This window comes from Schistocerca piceifrons, chromosome 7, assembly GCF_021461385.2.
Source record: "Schistocerca piceifrons isolate TAMUIC-IGC-003096 chromosome 7, iqSchPice1.1, whole genome shotgun sequence".
NCBI classification, from domain to species: Eukaryota; Metazoa; Arthropoda; class Insecta; order Orthoptera; family Acrididae; genus Schistocerca; species Schistocerca piceifrons.
In genome coordinates, this window is record NC_060144.1 from 436,871,197 (window position 1) to 436,897,586 (window position 26,390).

The window sequence follows — 26,390 nt, forward strand, 5'->3', positions numbered from 1 at the left end:
TACAGTGTAATGGTTTCTAATGGTAACATTATTCCTGTCTTGCCAAAGGTGTGTTATTTCTTTCCATACGTTGTCTTTACTCTGCTCTTGTGCTATGTCTCGTAATGACGACGAAATGAAATTTTCAAATGCAACTTGTTGAATATACATGACGCTGAAATTTGCTTTGCAGAAGTTGGTTGCGATGTCTTGCTGATTGTTGCTGAGAGAACGGGATAGTGCGTCTGCTACAATATTTTGTGTACCGGGAAAGTGAATAATTGTAAAACTAAATTCCTGTAAATAAAGTTTCCATCCGCTTAATCTGTCGTGTGTAAATTTAGCGGAAAATAAAAACTGTATAGCTCTATGATCTGTGTAAACGGTAGTGTGTCTTCCATAAAGAAAATGCCTAAATCTCGTAAATGCCCATACGACACATAATGTTTCAAGTTCTGTAACAGAATAATTGCGTTCAGCAGGTGACAGAATGCGACTCGCAAAGGCGATGTTTTTAATTACTGTTGTACCATCTTCTTCAATTTCCTGAAAAATGTGTACGCCTAAAGCGGTGTTAGAACTGTCAGTAGCAATGGAAAAATTTATAGTAAGATCTGGATGTGATAAAAGTGGTGCATTCAACAAAGCTTCTTTCAGATTCACAAATTCAGAATGTTGGTTTTTCATGTAAAAGTGTGTCTCAGATGTCGTCAAAAGTAATAACATTTTCGTGAACAAGATTTTCTGTGTGTCACAAGTATTGCTTACGTTGCTGGAAGATGCAACCTATACTGTATCTAGTCAAATTATTTCGGACGTGCTATTATTTGCGGGAGGATGCTGTGGCATTTCGACTATTTGTACTGTTCTGTTATTTCTTCCTGACGTATTACGTTCGGGATGATATCTACTGTCTGGTTCATTCATGATAATCTGTTGTTGCGGATGATTCTGCTGCTGGTAAGACCGACTGTTATTAAACGTATGTTGAAAATTGTGCTCATTACTTTTACGTCTGCCATGATAATCATTGCTATACGCCGCATTGCGATACGAGTTAAAATGATGTGTTTTCTGTACGTAGTTATTTCCTTGTTGCGGTGCGTTGCTATTTGGTGTGGCCGACGCTATACGTGTAGGCGGCGAAACATTAAAGCTTGGTTGACCTTGCACATTACATTGTTGGTTAGGTATGCTAACCGGCTGGCTTTGATGCTGTTGTTGGGAAAAACCTCTATTGTTACCAAAATGTGGTTCCTATTGCTGATAATTTTGATGATACTGATAATTAAAATTTTGTCTGTTATTAAAGTTCTGGTGGTTGTCATTCCTCGACCGTCTATTACCTTTGCTATTGAAATAGCGTGACTGATCGTAATTACTGTATGTTGGTTGTCCTTGGTTATGAGGTGCAAAATTTTTGTTTATGAAGGAATAATCTGATTGCTGAACTTCCAAAAGCTGTAACAGATCTCTAAATGCCGAAATATTTTCTTTCTGCTGTCCTGTTAAAAGTGATACTCTTAATGATCGTGGTAATTTAGAAATACATAATTGGATAAGTGCAGATTCACTGTATGGCTCACTTAAATATTGGTTTTGTTGGACCATCTGTTCAAAAAATTGCGTGACAGTGGGAAAATTTGAGTTCTCATAATTCAGTAAACTAATTAGTTGATCCTTGATTTCACGCTATGTCATCTTCGACCAATACGCTGACAGAAAAGCATTCTGAAATTCTTCTACCGAATAGCATTGTTTCGCGATCGGTCTCATACGAGTTGCCGGTTCGCCTTCCAAAAAACTGCAAATAAATTCAAGTTTATGTGTTACGGGCCAAGTTGGTGGAAAAGCAAATTGTTGTATCCAATCCAATGGGTGAATCTGTGTTCTGTCATTTTTAAATACTTTAAATTTTCTCACATATAGAAAATGCTTGTTATCAAAATTATCGTCTCTATATGTCTGAACAAGTACAGGATTGTATGAGAATCTATTTGTCTGTGACTGTTCGGAATCTAACTCATGTTCTCTCTGTAAATTGCCTAAATTATACTGGCTGTGAGAGTCTGACAAATGTTCGGAAAGTGGCATATGCTGTGACGTGTTAAAGGCTGAAACATTTTTCATCTCTCTTACCTCTTGCTGTAAAGTTGACAATTTTCTATGTAATTTATTATTGGACGAACCTATCTCACTGATTGTCTGCTATAAATTTTGGAATTCGGGTGTTTGATTAAGCGAAACTGGTGACGTATCGTCTGATTTGGTGTCATTATTATTTTCGATAACATCAACAAGACTGGCCAATTCATCAAATTTTTCAGACAGTGCTTTTACCTGATCATCGTTTTTATTTTCACAAGCATTAATTTGTTTTTGTATTTTACGTGTGTTTTCGTTCAATTTTTTAACGTCTGCCTTGATGGCATCGTGATCCTGTATAAGTTCCAACTTTTCAAGTCTGTTGGTCATTGTCTGAAAGTCTAATGTGTGTGCGTATGTTTTTGATTTTGATCGGAAATTTCATCACGCAATTCGGTGTTCAACTGTTTGATAGCATTAATTTCGTCTGATACTGTAGCAATATTGTTGTCTACGTATGTTTTTGCTTTTGTAAACAATTTACGCTTATCTTCCTGTCTGTGTGCAGTAATTGTTTCCATGACTTGTCGCTTTACTTTATTCTGTTCCTGTATAAATTTACGGTAACGCGTTTCACTGTTTTGTAGGTGGTGATTAAAACGTTCGTCAATTTGGCTGTTCTGTTGGTCAAATTTCGTATCTACTTTCGCGTCCAGTGTGTATGAAAGTTCTGCTGACATTAATTTAAACTCGTCACGTAACTGTGTTGCGTTTTCAGAGCATTGTTTAACGACTGCTCTAACTTCGTCTCTAAGTAACTTAGTTTTAGCTGCATGTGTATTATTTAATTCTTGTGCCACAGATCTAATTTCTTCACTACTGTTCCTGGCAAAAGTCTTAATCTCCTCACGTAATTGTTCTTTAGTATCATGACATTGCAAGGCAACGGCTGCAATCTGTTCATTAATCTGTTTAAAGTTCTCACTAATTTGTTCGATCGACCTGTCTTGTTTTTCATTTAGTTATTTGAGATTTTCATTATTTTCATTAATTTGTTGTTTGAGATTTTCACTAACTTGTTCGTGATTGTTGTCTTGTTCTTTCTTCGACTGCTTGAAATTTTCATTAAGTTGTAGCATTAATGCTATAACTCGATCCATTCCAAAATTAGCTACTGTATTCTCTGTGCTGTGTGATGCTGTATCTGCTTTTGTCGCGTTTTGTGTAACCATTTGGTCATTCTCTGATTCTTGAACAGGTTCGCCAATTGGATGTGCATTATTAGTCACTACCTCGGAATCAAATAAATCTGACGTATTTTGAGTACACAGTTCATTTTCGTTAGAAACATTTATCCATTCGTTACGTAAATTTTGCAATTCGGGTGTGTTAAGCTGGGCAGCATTCATTGTAATGGAATGTGCCTCGTCATCATTTGCCTTTAAATTAAGTCTGGACACTATTGAATTTGTTTGCTCATCATTCGCATTAAAATCATTACTAGTGATCGAAACGCACTGATTGTCTGTATTTAGACGATTATCACTGTTACACTGCGTGTCGCATTTATTATCGGTGAAATTATTTGAGTCGGCTATTTCACTCATTGCACATCGCAATATACTGTTAAAAGCTTTTCGCAGCATTTTTCACAAATCAAAAAATAAGCACAAAAATGAAACAAAGACAAAGCAAAAATGGAACAAACAATTCAAACAAAGAGCAGCAAATTGCCGATGATCTGTAAAAGAAAGAGTGACAAATTAGTAAATGCGTTGCGCCAGATGCAAACTACATTTAAGTAAATAAGAGCAGATATATGAGTACTTCTCAGAGATTCACAAAGAAATACGATCCTGGCCTGATGTCGCCAAGTGTAACCTCTCCACAAAATTTATGAAAATAATAATAATGATTATTGTTGATAGTGGTTCTGAGCCAAGTGTAACCTCCCCACAAAAAAATTAATGAATATAATTAATGTGATTCTTATTTAGTGTAACCTCTCTACAGAATATAATTAAATATTATTTGGTTAATGATTCTAATTTTAGTGTAAGCTCAGAATAAAATTGGTTCCCATTTATAACCTCCGTACAGAAATGCATTCACATTTAATGTACCCACAAAATTCTTTTCTCATTTAATATAAGCTCGAAACAGAAAAATTCCTAAACCTCTTAATAAAAAATAAATTCAGTAACCTGTTAGAATCTGGACGACAGCAGCACTGCGTCATGGCCCTGTAAGATCATTCTGAATATAAAAAAAAGGAAAATTCTTACCTCAATAAAAACGGCGAATATATCTGCTCTTGTATAAATTTTTTTTTTTTTTTTTGGGACAGCTCTGTGCAATGCTGCCCGATAGATTTGTCATTTATGAAAGGAAGCAAATAATTATTCTTTTGCAACAATCAGAAAGATCATGCATTAAAAAAAATAAATTCTTTAAATTGAAATGAATGCTTGTTAGAAATTAGACAAAGATTATTATTAGGACATTTTTAAAAGATTTATATGTGAGTTTACATAATGTTACTAGATATGCGCGAGGCTGCTTTTTTTTTACCTTATACAATAATACTCAGGCTCCGGCATCACTGCACCGTGACCGGCCCAACCAACATGATACACCATGAAACCTCCCCACAAAGAAAATTTCAATGAAAATGAACCAAGTGTAACCTCCCAATACAATTATTAAATTAAATGAATTTTTAAAAATTGTAACCTCTGAACAAAAATTAGTTTTTAATGTAACCTCTGAACAAAATTGGCTCCGATTTATAGTCTCTGTACAAAGAATGCATTCACACTTAATATTCCCACAAAATTCTTTTCTCATTTAATGTCAAGTTCGAAATAGAAAAATTCCTAAACACCAAAAATAATAAAAAAATTTTGTAACCTAATGAATTTTATGAGGACAGCAGCGCTGACCTTCGGCCCTGTATTCTGAATAAAAAAAGCAAAAATTCTTACCTCAATGAAACTGCAATTATATCCGCTCTTAATTACTCATTTTTCGACACAGCTTCGTGCAATGCTTGCATATATATATATATATATATATATATATATATATATATATATATATATATATATATATATTTATTATTGAAAGGAATGATCATGCATTTGAAATATTCTTTAAATTGAAATGAATGCTTTTCTTTAAAAGAGTTGCTTTATATTAAAAAAATATTATTGAGACATTTTTTGGAGCAAGTTAAATTACAATTAACATACATTATTAAATATGCACAATGCTGCTTCCTTACCTTCTACAACAATACTCATCCACCAGAGTCCTGACCAGAGGCACAAGCAGAGCACACAGCCGACACATGCCGACTACCGCCGACTAGCACGGACTGACGACTACTGTCGACAGACAACTACTACTGTCAACTCGCGCGGTCAAGTGCAGACTAGCAACAGCCAACGATAAACTACTCTCTGGTCAGAGATTCTGTCATGCCTCGCCCATTGCTGGCAATGTATACGTCTTACAACCAGACTGCACTGGCAAGCACAGACAGGCGACTGCTCGCTAGCAACAACATACTGCTACTGCTACACAGTTCGTACTGCGGTCAACACTGCTCTTTGGTCTCAGATTCTCTTATAGCTTGCATATCGCAGGCATCACATACCTCTTACATTGGTTAACGATGGGATTTTCCATAAAAATGGCCAGATTGTCTTACTATTTCTCAGCTTTGTTCTCTTTTTCTTTCTACTTATCGTTCTTCGTTTGACGGTCTTTTTCATGATCTGATATTTCCTTTTCATTGTCACTAAATTTGGTTACATTCTGAAAGGTATCTATTGTACCCAATGGGTCAGTGTCTTCATTTACTAACAATAACTCCAAAATGAACTCATGGTTCAAATGTCTGTCCATTCTGTCTAAAGCAATTAAAAATTCTTATGACAAATAAGATAAGTAAGGCCTATAAATTAGTGGGATAGATTTCGTCTTCAACTGGTACATACCTATGGAAATTACGGCCACTGGTTAGCACGCGCCTGCACAATGCAACGTGTAGTCGGTAAAAAGATTACGTAGAAGCTGAGTGACAACGTTGCAGTAGGAAACGAATTGTAAACAGAAGAGCGACTTGTGGGGTAATGAATTACGCCAAGAATGCCGTAAAGTAGTTAACACTACAGGGTTATTACAAATGATTGAAGCGACTTCACAGCTCTACAATAACTTTATTATTTGAGATATTTTCACAATGCTTTGCACACACATACAAAAACTCAAAAAGTTTTTTTAGGCATTCACAAATGTTCGATATGTGCCCCTTTAATGATTTGGCAGACATCAAGCCGATAATCAAGTTCCTCCCACACTCGGCGCAGCATGTCCCCATCAATGAGTTTGAAAGCATCGTTGATGCAAGTTCGCAGTTCTGGCACGTTTCTTGGTAGAGGAGGTTTAAACACTGAATCTTTCACATAACCCCACAGAAAGTAATCGCATGGGGTTAAGTTGGGAGAGCATGGAGGCCATGACATGTATTGCTGATCATGATCTCCACCACAACCGATCCATCGGTTTTCCAATCTCCTGTTTAAGAAATGCTGAACATCATGATGGAAGTGCGGTGGAGCATCATCCTGTTGAACGATGAAGTCGGTGCTGTCGGTCTCCAGTTGTGGCATGAGCCAATTTTCCAGCATGTCCAGATACACTTGCCCTGTAAAGTTTTTTTCGCAGAAGAAAAAGGGGCCGTAAACTTTAAACCGTGAGATTGCACAAAATACGTTAACTTTTGGTGAATTGCGAATTTGCTGCACGAATGCGTGAGGATTCTCTACCGCCCAGATTCGCACATTGCATCAGTGCACTTCACCATTAAGAAAAAATGTTGCTTCATCACTGAAAACAAGTTTCGCACTGAACGCATCCTTTTCCATGAGCTGTTGCAACCGCACCGAAAATCCAAAGCGTTTGACCTTGCCATCGGGTGTCAGGGCTTGTAGCAATTGTAAACGGTAAGGCTTCTGCTTTAGCCTTTTCCGTAAGATTTTCCAAACCGTCGGCTATGGTACGTTTAGCTCCCTGCTTGCTTTATTCGTCGACTTCCGCGGGCTACGCGTGAAACTTGCCCGCACACGTTCAACCGTTTCTTCGCTCACTGCAGGCCGACCCGTTGATTTCCCCTTACAGAGGCATCCAGAAGCTTTAAACTGCGCATACCATCGCCGAGTGGCGTTAGCAGTTGGTGGATCTTTGTTGAACTTCGTCCTGAAGTGTCGTTGCACTGTTATGACTGACTGATGTGAGTGCATTTCAAGCACGACATACGCTTTCTCTGCTCCTGTCTCCATTTTGTCTCACTGCACTCTCGAGCGCTCTGGCGGCAGAAACCTGAAGTGCGGCTTCAGCCGAGCAAACACCTTATGAGTTTTTCTACGTATCTGTAGTGTGTCGTGACCATATGTCAATGAATGGAGCTACAGTGAATTTATGAAATCGCTTCAATCATTTGTAATAGCCCTGTATATGCATGAAAAAAAAACCCAAAGGGGGCCAGAGGCTAACATCCCCTTATAAAAGTGTGATGAGGCAGTGCCTCACGTAGTCTGGCGATATGCGAACGTACATGCAGGGTAAACCTGTTAGAGCCGGTCTAGCCCTATCTCTTTCCATAGTCGTTTCGTGTCGTCTTGTCTGCAAGCTGTAGAACTAAACTTTGTCCGACTGGCAATGCTACTCTCACAAGGCTACACGTGTGAGACAAGCAAAGTGTGTGCTATGTGTACACGCCTGGCAGGGACTGGGGCAATATTTGCGGCGGAGTGGAACACAGCGGCGCGTGTCGATTACAGAGGAGAACCCATAGCAGCGCCGAGCGCGGCTTACGCAACCGGCAGTTACAAGGTCAGTGGCGCAGGCGCGACACAATGCCTGCCGCCTGGTGCCGAAACCCGGCAAAACAAGGGCGCATTTGACTGTTAGCGGGCTGGTGTGCTGCCGCCAGCGTTACACCAATGGGAATCATCGAATATTGTCGGCTCTTGCTGTGTTGCCACATCCACTGCGCAAAGCACCATGTATGGCAGTTGCAGTTAAAGAGTGTGTAGTTTTGCGTGTCATACGATGTGCGGTAGAGATAGTTGAATGAGGGGAAGAGTCTAGAGAGTGACACTATAGGGACTGAATTTCAGAATTTTTAAGTATTTTTGTAGTAGATAGAGATGTTAAAGATCACATTTGTTACGAGTTAAATATTAACACAATTGAAAAAGGCCAACTTCTGAAGTTTATACATATTAAACACACTGAGATATACAAGTATGAAAAGAATCGTTGCCAAGCAGGATATTTTGGAAATAATAATAATAATAAAAGTAATGATAAAAACTGTTTCACTAAGTCCAGTAGCTTCCGAGATGCGACGTGGTTTTATGCTACGTAAAATACATCTTACGAAATATTATAAAATTCACTTTATGTCTGATATTGACCAGAGATTACGCAACGATTCAGAGAAGTCGCAGTGTGGAACATGAATCCTTGACAATACTGACATGGCTTACTCGTCTATAAAGAATATTATAAAAGTAATTACGCCATAGTAAACCCCCACTCATTTCCAGTTTTTCGAGCAGTACAGTCGATTTAGGAAAAGGTATTTGTATAGCCTCTTGCGATAAAAGTATTTAATTGCTGAAATACTAAAGATTCCTTACGATTCAGAGAATGTTAAAAAATGAATTATTGTCAGCGAAAAACTTCCTGCCTTATGCATTTAACTCAAATATCATTATTATTTGTAACCATATTCTGAAGCACAGCGCATTAAATTCGTTATTAACAATGTGCCACCAGATAGGATGAGCGAAAATAATACCAGCCTTTGAAGAGGTCCGAGCAGATGTAATTTCGATGTATTGCTCATGCGCTGCCTGCGATATGCAAGGTATGAGAGAATCGCTGACCAGAGAGCAGTTTTGACTGAGTAGGAACTGTGTAGCTGTAGCAGTAAGTTGTTGCTAGTGGCTAGTCTGCAGTCTGCTCTGGTCTGGTATAGTGTACCATGTTGGCTGGGCTGGTCGCGGTGCAGCGATGCCGGAGCCTGAGTATTATTGTATAAGGTAAAAAGCAGCCTCGTGCATATCTAGTAATGTTATCTGAACTCACATGTGAATGTTTTAAAAATGTCCTAATAATAATCTTTCTCATATAAAGTAATTTTAACAAGCATTCATTTCAATTTAAAGAATTTACTAATTTCTCCAATCCATGATCATTCCGATTGTTGCAAAAGAAAATCAGTTGCTTCCTTTCATAAATGACAAATCTATCGGCCAGCATTGCACAGGGCTGTGTTAAAAAAAAAAAAATATTGTAAGAGCAGATATATATGCGTTATCCGGCGACTTCATTGAGGTAAGAATTTTTTTTTTTTTCAGAATGATCTTTCAGGGCCATGACGCAGCACTGCTGACGTCCAAAATTTACCAGGTTAAATTCACAGTTATAAGTGAGCGACAATTTAATTGAGAGGTTTAGGAATTTTTCTGTTTTGAGGTTACACTAAAATGGTAACGAAATTTTGTAGGGAGGTTACAAATGTGAAAGAATGAATTTTGTGGGGAGGTTACACCTTGTTTTGGTAAAAGGAGAATATATAAACAATTCGATTATAAATTGACTCGTGCTCAGAGGACTATGTTAATGTCATGTTATAACCAGGGGCGCCAACTTATAAAAAATATTGGGAGAGCCCATACTGGGTCCCGCCCCCGGAAATTTTCTAAATTTTAGATGTAAAATGGTGAGTTTTGCAGTTTTTTTAAGTATTTTAGAGTAATATGGTCCGAAAAATAGACTATCTATAACTCGACGCTCCGGGAAACTCGACAAGCCTGACACATTTTTGAAAAAAGAAACAAAACATAGACATGCACGTTATTTTCGTAAAAAGCTAATTTAATTTACATCATGCTTATAGGCTATTACAGAGCAGTGAATAAATAGCTCTGAAAAGACTGAAATTACATTAAACAAATCCTAAACTATCATTAAAAGAAAAAACCATAAAATATTGCTGTCGCACAGGGTTCATTAAATAAAAACATCTCAAAGTTAATGCTTTAATATAGTTAATAAAGTTAATACGGTATGCCTAATACTTTCGGTCAAAAAGTATGTAAATAGCGGGTTTTAATTGGGTCTTACACCCTAAAAATATTTAAGTATTTGAAAATAACTAGTACAGTACTACAGTAATATAGTAATAAGTACTAAACTAGTACTAATATTTCGAAACTGAAAATTTAACATTATGTATGTATTTAATGTTCTGTTTTATTGTGTTGTTGTTGCTGTTGTCTTCAGTCCTGAGACTGGTTTGATGCAGCTCTCCATGCTACTCTATCCTGTGTAAGCTTCTTCATCTCCCAATACTTACTACAACCTACATCCTTCTGAATCTGCTTAGTGTATTCATCTCTTGGTCTCCCTCTACGATTTTTACCCTCCACGCTGCTCTCCAGTGATAAATTTGTGATCCCTTGATGCCTCAGAACATGTCCTACCAACCGGTTCCTTCTTCTTGTCAAGTTGTGGCACAAACTCCTCTTATCCCCAATTCTATTCAATACCTCCTCATTAGTTATGTGATCTACCCATCTAATCTTCAGCATTCTTCTGTATAACCATACAGTAAAGCTGCATGCCCTCGGAAAAAATTACGGCTGTAGTTTCACTCCCCTTGCTTTCAGCCGTTCGCAGTACCAGTACAGCAAAGTTTTTATAAAGTTTTTAATATTTCTCTAAATGCCATTATTAGGGCTAGAGTGTCCTCAGAAAGGCGCAAATGTCGACGGCTGACTTGATTACTGAATATGAAGTTGTTAATGTCTGATCGGATACCCAATTCATCCAAAACGTCAAAACGTCTCTGTGGTCACGAAGAACAGTCACGTTGTTCAATCACTTCTGCCCCATTGTTCATCGGAGGTATGACTTCAGACGGCTAAGGGCGCTAAATGACCGTTCTGCTGTTGCTGTCGTGATTGGAACTAATTGGAGAAGCTTAATGCACTTCACTACTTCATATAACATTTCTCCAACTATAGGCTCTTGTGTAATGTACTTTCTTACAGCACGCATGTTTTTTAAGATCAGTTGTTTTTTATTAGCGATAACGGCTAACATATTCAAGTGTAAGCGCTGCCTTTCAATGTCTAGGTAATTCTGATAAACCCATTTGATTTTTCCGAATTTGTTTCACCTCTGTTTACTAAGAGCAAGCACTCTTGTTCAACTGCAATGAAATGTGTGAGTCCAGTTGAAGCAAACCGCTCAGTAATGCAAGACTGCACCGTTTCACAAACTTCAATGTAAATAGCTTCGTAGTATTCCTTTGGGTTTTGAAAATGTGCGGTGAGCTGGCTTCGTTGTTTTCATACTTCTTTGGTATACTTCGATTCCGAGGAAGCGAAGGATAATCAACTTATGAAGGTTTTTCTTTTAAACACAAGTCCCAAAAGTGTTCAAAACTACCACGCCTTCCATTCAGTATACAAATCAAGCCCTCATTTTTTTCCAGATCAGCAACACTTAAATGAGGGCATTCAGTTTTTTCATTGACATCCTCTACTGAGTTCATTGCATGGCAATAAAGACGTAAAAAGAAATAAGTCTTGAATTGTAACATTGTCTCAAGATAGCCTGCTCATTTGTAACCTGCCTCTGTTTTGTCCTCTGCAGAAAATGTTTCAAAAAACTCTTCGAAGTTTTTCAATATTCTCAAGATACTAGAAGTTCGCATAGTCGATCGAGCCGGGCAAAGGGGCCGTAGTCCAGCTTGGTCGTTGGCACTCTCACAGCGTATGCTTCTGAAAAGTCCCATCCTTTTGTTGGATTCCCTTACGGTGTTTATTAAGTCCTTAGAAAAAGCCATGATATCCCTCATAGGCGTAAGATGGCGGAGACTGTCTACAACTACCAAGTCTAAACTGTGAGCAGCGCAGTGCACATAACGTGCTTTTGGTTATATATCCTAAACTAACTTTTTTTAGTCCTTTGAGCTTACCTCTCATATTCGAGGCACCATCATAGCACCGAACTCTTAAATTATCCATTGACAAATCGTGAAGAGCAAAAACGTCTTTTAAAATACTAAACAGAGTTTGCGATTCAGTGTTGGGGATCTCGTATAAGCCAATAAAGTCCTCGTTGAAGATTAAGGAATCATCGACACCACGAATACAAAATCACACTTCTCCGTGAATCGAAGAATCACTTGTTTCGTCAACCATAAAAGAAAAAATGTTCAGTCTTTTTGACTGAAGCCAATACCTTTCTCAACACAGACTTTCCTGGTAGATCAATGATCTCGTTTTGAATGTGGTGGGACGGCCACTTATACCTCGAACGCCCTAACCAATCTTTAAACTCAGGTATGTCATTCTTTCGGAGTTCCAACAATTGAAAAAAAATTGAATTTACGTCTTTGTGCTCTCTAATTGCTAGTCCTTGTTGGCATAGAAATTGCAAGGTAGTAAAAATTGTCTTAAGAGTTAAACGGACTTTCTTCATGTCACTATCTAATTGTTCATTCAATTAGGAGGCCACACTTCGGTAAGTGAGAGAATTTAGTTTAAGAACACCTTCTTTATACGTAAACGTATTTTCATGAAGAAGGATTTTTTTCCAAAGCCTTTTTCCAGTTAGAAAACCCTACGGAAGTAAAGGCATCTTTTTTTGAAGAAAATTGTAATAGACATTTAGCATCTGCCTCTTTGCAGGTTTTGCAAAAAGCTTTCTCGGTAGATGCTTCATATTCTAGCCATGTGTATTTCATCAACCAAGACTTCTAAAATGATCTTCGCTACCGGATTGTCCAGGTTTCGGCTGTGAACGGTTCTCGCCTGAAGACGACGAAGCAATTGACGACACAATAATTGTTGGAGGTTGACTTGCAGTATCATCAACTTCCAAGTGCGCCTTTTTGGTAACAAATTTATTCATTGCAAACTTAATTCACATTGCACTAAGAGACTAAAGTAAACGAATTAAATGTAGTCATATAAAATAGTCCACTAACGTCGGAACGATCAACACGTCTGCAGCATGCACTGAATGAAACTACCCACACTGAATGACGGCGACAGCAAGGTGGGCTTTATATAGCCGCGGCATCGTAATGTCTCGAAGCGTCAAGACGACGGAGGGTTCCAGGCGCTTCTGCTCCAGTCCTTTCGATGTCGCTGCGGCGGCAGCGCTGGCCCACCTGCGCCAGACTTTACCCGAAGGTTCGCGCACCGGGACAAATTCTAAGTGTGCCCGCAGCACCATAACACTATCACGATTCACACCAGTCGTTTTCAGTTAACCTGCTTACTACCGTAGTAATTATTTGTTTTAACTCATTATTGAATGTATTTTAAAAGATAACTATCGTCAAACGAGGAAAATAAAAAATTCCAAGATAATTTTGTGATTTTACAAAGCATAATATAATTAATATTTTTCTTAAATTATTGAAGGGGGCCCCCCTCAATCCCCTTGGAGTCGGTGCCTGTCGTGACAACCAATTTTTATATGTTACTTATGTGGCAGGGATAAAATACAGGGAGCGAAAGGCTATTTACAATTTTTACAGAAGCCAGATGACAGTTATAAGAGTCGAGGCACATGAAAGGGAAGCAGTGGTTGGGAAGGGAGTGAGACAGGGTTGTAGCCTCTCCCCGATATTATTCAATCTGTATATTGAGCAAGCAGTAAAGGAAACAAAAGAAAAATTCGGAGTAGGTATTAAAATCCAAGGAGAAGAAATAAAAACTTTGAGGTTCGCCGATGACGTAATTCTGTCAGAGACAGCAAAGGACTTGGAAGAGCACTTGAACGGAAATGTAGATTGGCAATGGCAAGGAAAACGTTTCTGAAGAAGAGAAATTTGTTACCATCGAGTATAGATTTAAGTGTAAGGAAGTCGTTTCTGAAAGTATTTATATGGCGTGTAGTCATGTATGGAAGTGAAACATGGACGATAAATAGTTCGGACAAGAAGAGAATAGAAGCTTTCGAAATGAGGTGCTACAGACGAATGCTGAAGATTAAATGGGTCGATAACATAACTAATGAGGAGGTATTGAACAGAACTGGGGAATACAGGAGTTTGTGGTTCAACTTGATTAGAAGAAGGGATCGGTTGGTAGGACATGTTCTGAGGCATCAAGGGATCACCAATTTAGTATTGGAGGGCAGCGTGGAGGGTAAAAATCGTAGAGGAAGACCAAGAGATGAATACACTAAGCAGATTCAGAAGGATATAGGTTGCAATAGGTACTGGGAGATGAAGAAGCTTGCACAGGATAGAGTAGCATGGAGAGCTGCATCAAATCAGTCTCAGGACTGAAGACGACAACAACAAGAACTTATGTTTCATGTTCTCCAGGGCAGAAACACAATAGAAAAGACAAGTAATACAAAATACTGTCCAACACCGAGAGAGGGAGAAACGGTAGTCAGTGGAGCTGCAAAAAGTAAGTTCAAATTTTTATTTATTTTTCGTTAACCTTCTTGCGTCGGGTTCAGAGGGCTTAGAGTAGCTCAAAGTGCAGCTACTAGTGTTCAAGTAGGACATAAAGTAATTCCGTGTGATAATTCATAACTGAATGTCACATGCATGCGGAACCAGCCAGTAGTGCAACAATAGGTAATACCGAGGTGAGATTGTTTTTGCACGTTAACCGACTGTGACGTCGCTTGTACTGCCATAATAGCAAGGACTGTCACATTAAATACCTTGATATCACACTTAGTTCCATTCTAATATTTTTCACTAAGTCCAGGTTATGGGAAAGGTCGCCAGACTATTAAACATGGAACATGAACATGATAGCGATGTCGCGTTAGAACGAAGTAGCAGAAACTTGTACGCAGGAAGTATGACCGGAAGATCCTATGACCTAATTATTAAAGATATTGGCAGTGATCGAAATAGCAAAAAAACAGGACGATGTAGCGAAAAACCAAAGTCTGTGGCAAAGGGAATTGCAGAAAATTCCAAAAAGCAGGATTGAACGGCTACGAAAATATCTTAGATTTCGGAGATCGTGCATGAGCAGCGCGATCTTGCATCTGAGCTCACCGCTCTTTCTGAAGGACAAACTGAACTGGTGAAAGAATTAACTGACGAGATGTCTGTACTAAAGAGAGTGAATTCTGGAGGCAGTACAGATTTTAACTGGAGTGGTTAATGGCATTAAATAATTGTAACTGAATCTGCACTCAGCCAAAACGTTCAACTGCTTTCGGATAGGATGGATATGTTCGTGAAGGAACAAGGGCAAATTCTGAACGAGCAGTTTGAAATACAGAGCGAACATTTTGCACAATAGCATATGGCCTGGACAGCCGAAAAGGATACTCAAATTGTACAACTGTTAATTGCAGGGATACAAATGGCCATGGAATAGATTGCAAGTGAAATTAAAGAGGAATATAGACTGACGGTCCCGTAGACAATGAGTTATGGAGCCCAACGGAAAAAACTAGAACAGGATCTTCATGGATGAAAAAAATGCTATGAAGAAACACCTGAAAGATGTAAAGAAAGAAATAAAAGAAATAAAAAACATCGTACGGAATGATCAGTCCGAAGTACACGGTTCGGAAAGTAATTCTGTTCCTGAACCAATGTTACATAGACTGCAACGAATACCAACTGAACAGGCAAGTACATCGTAGCTTGTTACTATGTGTAATAACGGGCAAAACCGCTACATGCTGTGATGTTGCTGGAAGAAAATGTAATTCGAGACAGGCAATTTTAGATATTTTTGCCAGAAAAAATACCTATTCACTCCATGGGGTTCACTGGCGAATTTCGCGTAGGCATACTGAAATCGTGCTTGGAAAGACAAAGAAAAAGCTTCGCGAGTGACCATGTGCAGGGTGACATAGCAATGTGGGTCACAGAAGTCGCAGAATTTATGACGAGACCGAGAAAGCATTTCTGGCGAAGCACTGGCCAGATGGGGTGTAAGAACGGCTTCGTAAAGGTATACTTAACCTCAAACCACCTCAAACGTCGCAAGACAGCTTCTGCTAATATTTTGAAAAATATGTCAATAAAACGAAGTACTGGGATAGTTCCTTATCTCATAGACACATACTTAGAATACTGAAGGCGAAGTTACCAGTACATATACGAGACCATTAATTACATTGTGCCAGTCGTGGTGGTCGAGCGGTTCTAGGCGCTTCAGTCTGGAACCGCGCGCCTGCTATGGTCGCAGGTTCGAATCCTGCCTCGGGCATGGATGTGTGTGATGTCCTTAGATTAGTTAGGTTTAAGTAGTTTCTAAGTCTAGGGGACTGATGACCTCAGATATTAAGTCCCATAGTGCTTAGAGCCATTTGAACCATTTAAATTACATTGTCTGAGACGAATTTAGAAGAATTCTTATCGGTATTGAATTCTTTCGATATTATACAAGAAGACCCAAAAGTTGTGTCGAACAATCGACGTTTCAGCGTAAATGAGAATAGAAAAAAAACACTGCAAATCACGGTCACAGCTACTGATAAAACATTGTTCTGCGTGACTGGCGCAATGGAAATGAGAATTATGAAGAACCAGAATAGCAGCTTTAATAATAGGAAGCAAAGAAGGCATGACAACCAGCGGAATCCGGGTTATATGAATAACAGGTACCACAAGCAGTGTTAGCAACCGCCATGAGGCAGCCAAGGTAAGCTGAACTGGCATAATCCAGTTCAAATAAGAGAAGTTCAAGATGATAGAAGTCGCCCATCCACATTCATTCCGAGAAATTAACTCGATAAACCACGGTTATTACAAATGATTGAAGCGATTTCACAGCTCTACAATAACTTTATTATTTGAGATATTTTCACAATGCTTTGCACACACATAAAAAAACTCAAAAAGTTTTTTTAGGCATTCACAAGTTCGATATGTGCCCCTTTAGTGATTCGGCAGACATGAAGCCGATAATCATGTTCCTCCCACACTCGGCGCAGCATGTCCCCATCAATGAGTACGAAAGCATCGTTGATGCGAGCTCACAGTTCTGGCACGTTTCTTGGTAGAGGGGGTTTAAACACAGAATCTTTCACATAACCCCACAGAAAGAAATAGCATGGGGTTAAGTCGGGAGAGCGTGGAGGCCATGACATGAATTGCTCATCATGATCTCCAACACTACCGATCCATCGGTTTTCCAATCTCCTGTTTAAGAAATGCCGAACATTATGATGGAAGTGCAGTGGAGCACCATCCTGTTGAAAGATGAAGTCGGCGCTGTCGGTCTCCAGTTGTGGCATGAGCCAATTTTCCAGCATGTCCAGATACACGTGTCCTGTAACGTTTTTTTCGCAGAAGAAAAAGGGGCCGTAAACTTTAAACCGTGAGATTGCACAAAACACGTTAACTTTTGGTGAATTGCGAATTTGCTGCACGAATGCGTGAGGATTGTCTACCGCCCAGATTCGCACATTGTGTCTGTTCACTTCACCATTAAGAAAAAATGTTGCTTCATCACTGAAAACAAGTTTCGCACTGAACGCATCCTCTTCCATGAGCTGTTGCAACAGCGCCGAAAATTCAAAGCGTTTGACTTTGTCATCGGGTGTCAGGGCTTGTAGCAATAGTAAACGGTAAGGCTTCTGCTTTAGCCTTTTCCGTAAGATTTTCCAAACCATCGGCTGTGGTACGTTTAGCTCCCTGCTTGCTTTATTCGTCGACTTCCGCGGGCTACGCGTGAAACTTGCCCGCACGCGTTCAACCGTTTCTTCGCTCACTGCAGGCCGACCCGTTGATTTCCCCTTACAGAGGCACCCAGAAGCTTTAAACTGCGCATACCATCTTCGAATGGAGTTAGCAGTTGGTGGATCTTTGTTGAACTTCGTCCTGAAGTGTCGTTGCACTGTTATGACTGACTGATGTGAGGGCATTTCAAGCACGACATACGCTTTGTCGGCTCCTGTCGCCATTTTGTCTCACTGCGCTCTCGAGCGCTCTGGCGGCAGAAACCTGAAGTGCGGCTTCAGCCGAACAAAACTTTATGAGTTTTTCTATGTATCTGTAGTGTGTCGTGACCATATGTCCATGAATGGAGCTACAGTGAATTTATGAAATCGCTTCAATCATTTGTAATAGCCCTGTATTAAGCACTGAAATGACGGTCGACGGATGGGGCTGATAAGATACGAGGATGGTCATGACAACAGGGATGAGCTTCATTAGAGTGGTGCAAAATCGCCATCGTCCAGGTAGGAACTTTGTGAAAGACATGCCTCCGTTGATTTCTTTCTTGGTTTAACTTTTCTCGCTTCACTGCGTCCCTCGTTAATCATTACCTCTTGAGATTCTCATTAAATCTAACGTACCTGTCTCTTCTTAGGCCGCCCAGTAGGGTGTTTTCTTGGTACCTCCATCTCTAAATACTAATGTGGAATTCGAGTCGGGTGCATTCGCTTCACATGAGCTAACCACTCCAGTCTCGCAGCACTCATTCTTTCCTCCATGCTAGAGGTCACCTGCTGATCACTCCTTATATACTTTATTCGTTCGTGCCCCTTGTCTCTGCTTACTTTTTGTATAGCTGACCTAAGTAACTGCATTTCACATACATGCATTTGAACTCATCCTCTCTTCTTTATGACACAGATTTCCAGACTATACCTCATTATTGGTAGGAGATAGGTTTCGTACGTGCTCTGTTTAGCTCTTACAGGGACTCCTTGTCTCACATTAGGTTTCGTTATACCCTCTTGCTACTCTGTTTAAAACTTCTAGTTTAGCACTTCAATCACTTGATATGACACCACCCAGATACCTGAAACTTTTAACACATTCAAACTTGTCTCCTTCCAGGAAGATGTTACAAAGTTTGGATGTCCTACTCATTTTCATTGCAACTATCTCGCTATTATTCACAGTCAACTTGAATTCTTTAAGTTTTTATTTCCGTCTCTCCCCAAACATCATCAGCAGAAGCACTGAGATTTTCATTCCCTGCTTCATTGATTTCTTTCATGATTGTGTCAGTAAGTACAGTAAAGTGAAGAGAAACGAGTAAAGCGAACTGCTTTGCTGAACACTGAAAGTTTTCTTTATTATTTCTTTTCGTTCGATTTTGAATTTGTACTGACTTGATTGGTTGGTTGTAGCTTTACTGTCGTTTATCTTTGGGTAACTGTGCATTTTGCAACTAAAACACCAAATATATCTGCCTGCGAGAATGCAACATGAATTTGGCCCTGTTTCATAATCTTTCTAACGAAATGTGCAATTGATTAAATCCTGAACTTAACTATTAATCTCCTTAATCAAACAAAGCGGTCTCTGTGCGTCAATGATCTGCCTAATAGTGCTGTTCATGAAATGGTCCCTGAGCGTTGATAATTTTCGTAGCAAAGTGATTCTCAAATGAAAATATCTTACCTCGTAATGCAATTGCTTGGAAACGAAGTGCTTGCTGCTTTCCGTACGCTAGCTGCAAATTGCTAACTACAGTTGCTGAGAGCTTAGTGCAATGTTCCAGAAAATAAGTGAACGATTTTATACCCATCGTTGAGTGAGACACTCCATAAATAAAAATGACTTGGATCGAGGATGTGGATAATGCTGTTAGGTGAAATATTCCTTTAACAAAATGTTTTTGAACTATGCGATGTATTATTACCTATATGCAGTTCATGTTACAACACTCATTAACACTGATAAAGGGCAACATTGATACCAAACACTTACTCTCACAAACCTTAGACAAATCGTTAATAAACATAAACATTACCTTATACCGACAATTACTCAGTCTTTTAAAGATAAATCTAAACTTCCCTGAGATGGATGTCTCATTTAACAATGACTAACTACTCGCGACTGCAGTGCCAATAAATAAGAATGCTACCTTCTCTCCTATTTATACTCTTTTCATTCTAAATCTCTAATCAAATCCTTCTCCTCTGTTTCACAATATTCAAACACAAATCATTTTACTTAAACGCAGGTGTACTTAACTTTACGTCTACATTACCACTACTTCTCCGCTCGGCGTCTGCCTCACTACTACTCAAATGACAGAACTCCTGCGCTCCTCGCTGCCAAACAGCGATGACAAAACAAACAAATCTTCCAGCGACAGAGCTGCACTGACCAAAGACTGCGCGCGTATAATAAAGAATTAGCATTTGAGGCATCCAAAGTATGTACAAACTGCAAAAAAGCAAATAAACTCCCAATATACCTGTCTCAACACTTATCTTCGTCTTAAAGCATTTGGATCTCCCATCTCCTAATTGTGCACTGCGTTCAAAATCTTCATACAATGTCTGAACTTTATAAAGTAATGAATCAGGAACATTACATTTTCTCATGCAAAATATGATAATCGACACAACATCTTGCCGCCCATCAGCAATTACTACGTATCTAGGTGAAGTAGTAACTAGACTAGTGCCAGACACAGGTGCTGCTTTGAATGTTCTACCCACAAACTTACACCAGAGAATTTGTGAAAGGCTACATGTACCGACCTTTACTGTTGATAAATGCAAGATTCTAGTCCGCCCCGATAGCTGAGTGGTCAACGTGACAGATTGCCATCCTACGGGCCCGGGTTCGATTCCCGGTACTCAGGGACTGGGTGTTGTGTTGTCTTCATCACCATTTCAACCCCATCCGGCGCGCGGGTCACCCAATGTGGTGTCGAATGTAATAAGACTTGCTCCAAGGCGGCCGGACCTGCCCCACAAGGGGCCTCCCGGCCAATGACGCCAAAGGCTCATTTCCATTGCAAGATTCTGGGAGTGACAGGCTCCAGATCTTGAAGTGTCAGCTGGCAGGTACGGGTACCGCTTACACTAAGAATTGTAGTGGTACTATACACGTTTTAGTAGTGGATTTTTTTAGTAGCGGACTGTATATTGGGGAAGGACTTTCTCCGTAAATAGGACACATGTGCTACTTGAATGTGGACGGTGTAAAGGTAGAGGCAGAATTGCAAAAGACTACGGAAACCCATGGCAAATATCGAAAGGTGGCAAAGATTCACATGACTAGTACTGGAACCGATAATATAGATAGGCAACTATCTGAACTGGTTTCTGTGACCGATATTAAGGAGCAGATAATCCGGAAAGCAACAGTGTCTACTTACTTAACTGACACATAGTGTAATGATTAGAAGTGTGTGTTACTCAGGTACGGAACAGTATTTTATGAAAGACCCAGTTTAATCCGAGATTCAAGTGTTCCTGAATGCCATTCTGATAAATAATTTGGCCCTAAATTATACCCCATTCTATAAGTAATAGACCTGTCATGTTTTGGGGCACGACAAAGGTACGATTACTTCATTTAATTTTAACCCATTAAAAAAAGTGCAGCTGTTGGATTTTTGGATTTACGTCCATTTGAAATAGCCAATGCACCCTATGCCGGAGCGTACTTACTAGTGTATCGTGAAACTCATAAAATTAAGGGTCTTTACCCATGCCAAGAATTGAAGAAGTTCTTCCAGTGAGGAAATATATATATATATATATATATATATATATATATATATATATATATATATATACAGGGAATAGAAAGATAGAACTTAATGAAAATTAACTTATAGGCTCCTATGGTGATATTCTTTAGATATTATTTACGAAAGAACGAGAATTTCTTATGGAAATGTACACTCTTCACTAGCACAAAGGAGCGCATACAAAAATGCATATATTTGTAAATAGAACTCTCGGAACCGAGATGATGCAAAAGTTTTTTTGATGTGTGTCGTTAGATATTTTAGAAGGTTACAAGCACATGGAGATCGGAGGATCCTCCAGCGTGTAATCCAGGATAGGCAGCGATCTGTGGCAGATGTACAGTGCTGGTGGAGGCAGAAGTGTTTCGGAGGACACCGTTCAGAGCACACTGTTGAATACGGGGCTTCGCAGCAGACGGTCCCTAAGTATTCTCTTGTTGACAAAACGAAATTATCAGTTACCAAAGCAGTGGGCACGGGACCTTCGAGATTGGGCATTGATTAACTGAAACCTGTCGCCCCGTCGAAGAATCACTTTTCTTGTTATATGAAGTCGATTGTCGTGTTCTGATATGGTGTCATTCAGGTCAACGGCTGCTCGACGCAAGCACTGTGTCACGGACTCAGGTCTGTGGAAGCAGTGTTATGCTAAGGTTGACATTCGCCTGGCATTCAATGAGATGTGTGGTAGTAATCGAAGCCATCATGACAACTGTTGACTTCGAGAGCATCTTTGTGGACAACCTACAACCCGTTATCTTTGATTATCTTCACCGAGGGCAACGGCAGCTTCCAGCAGGATAACTGTCGGTGTTACAAGGCCAGAATGGTGCTACACTGGTTTGACTAGCATGATAGTGAATTCACGTTGTCTGGCCAGTGACATTTTTAAGAAACGTCTTGACCTGTCAAAGCAATGTTTCGAGACAGATTAACTACATCCTCTTATCGATATTGTGGCACAGTCGTCCGTAACTGCACTCTAGAGCAGGATTCCTAAACTTTCCCTTGACAGAACACTATGAGAATCCTGGTACTCTCATGGAAAACTTTTATACTTTTAGCGTTAACAATATTTTAAAAAATGAGAAAAATTGTTTTATTTAGTGATTAGTTTAATGTTAACTCATAGCTAATAACACAGAAATCATACAAAAAAGTAAAAGAATAATTAGTATCGTCAAAATGTCGAAAAAATGCAATGTCATTAATAGTTTTTCGTGGAGCACTCATTCAGTTCCTGCGGAACACTAGTGTTTGGTGGAACGCAGTTTTGGAAACTCTGCTCTAGAACGTAATTAACGCGACTATCAATGTCGGGTGTCGTGCGTGAATACACGATCTCGTCCGTGGCAATCGAACCAATGTTAAGGCTGTCGTAGTAACGCTTATCAAGTACAGTCCTTGACGCAGCGCACAGATAAAGGTTCGTTGCTCTCAGCAGCTCGCGCTTTCGATAGGGATGTTAACAATGATGGTGTGATTCGTCTATTGCTCTCTGGGAGGCAAAATTGTGGTATGAGGGACTGGTTATCTCTTTCATAAGATTTTACATTTGCTTAACTGCCTGAAAGATATTATTTATGACGAAGACTGATATAAAGTGAATTACCCAAGATAAAGAATTTTTTATTGTACATGATTACAAATGCGAGGTGGTACACAGGTGTTAACACTGTGGAACTTGGATATAGAGACGCGGATACTGTGGATGACTTCTGGAAGGAACTGTGTTTGAAAAAGAAAATTTGTTACATAAATTACGCATGCGCGGTCTCGCACCGACGTGATTTAGTGAAGTGTTCTCGGACTTAGGCCAGGCGCACAATGGGACGCAGCTGTCGATGGTTAGTTTTTGTGACTTACTGGTAGGGATGGTGGTTATTGTGGTGTCACCGCCAGACACCACACTTGTTAGGTGGTAACTTAAATCGGCCGCGGTCCATGTAGTACATGTCGGACCCGCGTGTCGCCACTGTGATCGCAGACCTAGCGCCACCACCTAGGCAGGTCTCGTGATACGAGAGTGGACTCGACCCCAGTTGTACGAGAACCAAGCTACCGCCCAGTTGTACGCGAACCTAGCTATCGCCCAGTTGTACGCGAACCTAGCTATCGCCCAGTTGTACGAAGCCTTTCTCTCTCATTAGCCGAGAGACACAATAGCCATCAGAAGTTAATGGCTACGAACTAACAAGGAGCCATTTGTATCAGTGCCTATAGCTTACGAGTATTCAAGAGAGATGTATTCCGAGGAATCAATAAAAGTTAAGTAAAAAGCATCTACATACTTTTCTTCTTATTCATTCATAAGTTCTCATGTTCCAGACTTCACGCCCGGCTGCTTATTGCTGTGCGTGCACTATCGGCCACAGCGTTAGTCACTAGCTTTCTTTTGCAGCAGTCAACTCCACAGTGTCGGTCCAGCTACCGACACTACAATTATGGCGACGAGATAAAGAGTTTGTATTACTTTGTTTGTACCATTGATGACGTTTCAAGTGTTCTGATTGTTTCTATTTAATTGTGTCATGGCTTCGCCACATTCTCCAGATGTACTGTCCGAATTTTATCGCTTGCAGAATCAGCAGACGCAGGCGTTACTGGATGCCCTTGGACAGCTCGTCCAGGGTCAACGTGCGCTGCACACCGATGCGGCCGCAGCCGCTTCACCGCTACCGCAGCCACAACCTGCCGTTGCACCGCCTTTTAGGCACTACGACCCGAACCACGAGACCTGGCAAGAGTGGTCTCGTCAGTTCCACTTTCACCTTGCTGCCTACAGAATTCAAGGTAATGAGCGGCAGCCGTTTTTGCTTTCTTGTGTCGGTGTGTCCACATACCGTGTGATAGTGAAATTGTTTCCCCGACGAGACGTAGCAACTCTATCCTACGAGGAAATTTTGTCTGCATTAGATGCCTATTTCAAAGAAACAGTTAATGTGGTTGCAAAACGGTATACGTTTTTTCGTACAAAACGTACGGCCGGTCAAACTAATAGGGAGTGGGTAGCAACATTGCAAGGACTTACTAGGGACTGTGCCTTTGAATGTGACTGTGGTCTTTCTTATTCAGATACAATGGTGCGTGATGCAATTGCACAGAACGTTTCTGATGTTCGCATACGGGAGCAAATTTTGAAACTAGTTAATCCCTCCCTTCAACAAGTGATAGACATATTGGATAGACAGGACACACTTGACTGTGCTCAGGAATCTTTTGAAACTTCGCCAGCCGTGTGTAACATTAACCGGTCCGCCGGGCGCGCTCGCGCCACGCGGCCCGGTCAACTGCCCTCGCGGCCGTCCGCACAGCGACCGCCGCGTGCTACGCCAGGTGTGCCGCGCCAGCCCACAAATGCAGTGAAATCATGCCCGCGGTGTGCTACTAGACATTCGCGTGAACATTGCCCGTCACGCCAAGCTATTTGCTTTTTCTGCAATAAGAAAGGACATGTTCAAAGTGTTTGCCAGAAAAAGCTCAGATCAGACAATCACAATCATTCCAGGCCCTTTGCTTCGCGCCGGAATCGAACCAAGGACGCTCAGGCTCGTGGACCTTCGCCTATGGACATTCATGTCGTTAATTCCACTTCGTCCAGTGACACTTTCTCTAACAGTAACTGTGATCGTCCCACAAAAACTGTGCGTCGACGTCGCCGGAAATCACGTCAATTAGCCAGTGATTCTGTACCAGTGTCTGTTCCAATTGCACAAAACAGTCGCTCTTGTCGTCAGCAGGACAATAAACTTTTTGTGGACTTAGACTTTGAAGGCAAAGTGATACCATTCCAGCTCGATACCGGAGCTGCAGTTTCATTGCTCAATCACGACACGTACAAACAACTGGGCAAACCTCCGTTGCGTGCCGCAAATGTTAAGCTAACTACATATTCCGGACAGACAATTCCTGTGTTAGGACAGTGCAGCCTTCTTGCAACATACAAGGGACAAACAAAACTTGTGTCATTTTACGTTCTTCGTTCTTCTTCTGCTGTGAACTTATTTGGTCTAGATTTATTTAAGTTGTTTAACATGTCTATTGTAAATCAGGTCCTATCAGTGAATCAGACTGTGCCTACAGACAGTGTTTCTCGGCTGTGTGACGAATTTGCAGACATTTTTGCACCGGGCTTAGGTTGCGCTAAAAACTATGAAGCACATATAGAACTGAAGGTAAACGCGCAACCGAAATTTTTCAGGGCGCGCAATGTTCCCCACGCATTGCGTGAGGAGGTCGCACGAACATTGAACAATGTCGAATCACAAGGTGTGAGTGAATGTGCGCAATGCCTCTTTCATTTCAGCTCCGCTTCATCGCTTACGCCGTACAGGTGTTCCGTTTCTCTGGACGACGGAATGCGAACGCGCCTTTCGCCAGTTGCAATCGGCGTTGCTTTCTAATACTTGCCTTACGCCATTCGATCCCCAGAAACCCCTTTTGTTGATGGTAGATGCATCGGATTTCGGGATCGGTGCTGTGCTTGCGCACAAAGTTGGCTCACATGATCGCCCTATTGCCTTTGCGTCAAAATTGCTCTCGTCTGCGCAAAGAAATTATTCACAGATAGAGAAAGAAGCTTTGGCTCTCGTGTTTGGTGTTACTAAGTTCCATGATTTCTTGTATGGTCGTCACTTTACCATCATCACAGACCACAAACCGTTGACATCGCTTTTTCATCCGACCAAGCCTGTACCTCCACGTACAGCGCAGAAATTCATTCGCTGGTCTATTTTCCTCTCGCAGTACCGCTACGATATATTGTATCGGTCCACTGCTAAG